This window comes from Gavialis gangeticus, unplaced genomic scaffold (assembly GCF_001723915.1).
Source record: "Gavialis gangeticus isolate Ggan-Ray unplaced genomic scaffold, GavGan_comp1, whole genome shotgun sequence".
In the NCBI taxonomy this organism is placed as follows: domain Eukaryota; kingdom Metazoa; phylum Chordata; order Crocodylia; family Gavialidae; genus Gavialis; species Gavialis gangeticus.
The window spans coordinates 6,470,115-6,471,230 of NW_017729033.1; positions in this window are offsets into that span (position 1 = coordinate 6,470,115).

Below are 1,116 nucleotides of genomic sequence, written 5' to 3' on the forward strand. Positions count from 1 at the left end.
CTGCTTTTCTAGTTTCAGATTTCCAACCAGAGGGAATATTGTTTCAGCAAAGGACATAAATTCTGGGAGGAAAAGCACTCCCTGCCTGAATGTGACAAAAAAGATTGTAGGGCCTGCTGGGCAAAGAATTTATTGGGGTTGTTGATCTGAGAGCCTCAAAAGATAATACACAACTTGGTGGCCTGCCATGCATGGTGCTCTGCTTGTGGAAAGCCTTGTCACAGGGTGAGTGCAGGAATTGAGGAGGCAGCTCAGTTGTCAGGAGATGTTTCCAGCAGACCACACGCAGTTTGATCAGAGATAGGGCACCATTTAATAGGCTAAAACTGTATAAGAGCATACCTGCAGCAGAGCGACTTCATTCTTCTTCTCCCTCCTTTGTGGGGTCAAGACCCCCATATCCCACTGTCCCCCTAGCATTCCCTGCTATAGCCACCTCTTTGTCATCTTCTCCCAATCATCTCCATTCCTTCTTCCCACAATAAAGCCATCCTTCAGGACCCAATTCCCTCTGTCTTTAATTTCTCTTATGGAGCCAATGGTGCCTATCTTTGTCTGTTGTTAGATGTTTTCCACGTGTTCCAGGAGGAGCCCTCCATGCTTCGACATGCTCACACTATCACACAGTGGGACCAAACATGAACAAATAACAGTGTTAAAGGGCTAGATGGTGTCTGTACAGAGAACCCTGGGAGACAAGCTGAAGGAGACGGGGGCGCAGGTGGTATTTTCCTCTCTTCTTTCGGTGAGTAGGAGGGGACGGCGACATGAGGCCTGCATTGGCATGGTCAACCGGTGCTTATGCAGCTGGTGCCACCACGCAGGCTTTGGGTTCCTTGATAATGACCCATGCTTTTTGGCAGGGGACTTGCTGGGGTGGGATGGGCTTCACCTCTCTCCTAAAGGCAAGCATGTCTTTTCTTCCAGGTTGGCTGATCTCGTACAGCAAGCTTTAAACTAGCCTCGCCGGGGCAGGGGGCCGCAGGAAGACGAGGAGACGTCATCCGAGCAAGGCAGATGACAAATGCAAGGAGAGCTAATGTAAGAAATGGGGGTCTGGACAGTCTCCCTAAACGCGGAGTGGCACACACAGTCTTGCAAGGCCTTAAATGCCTA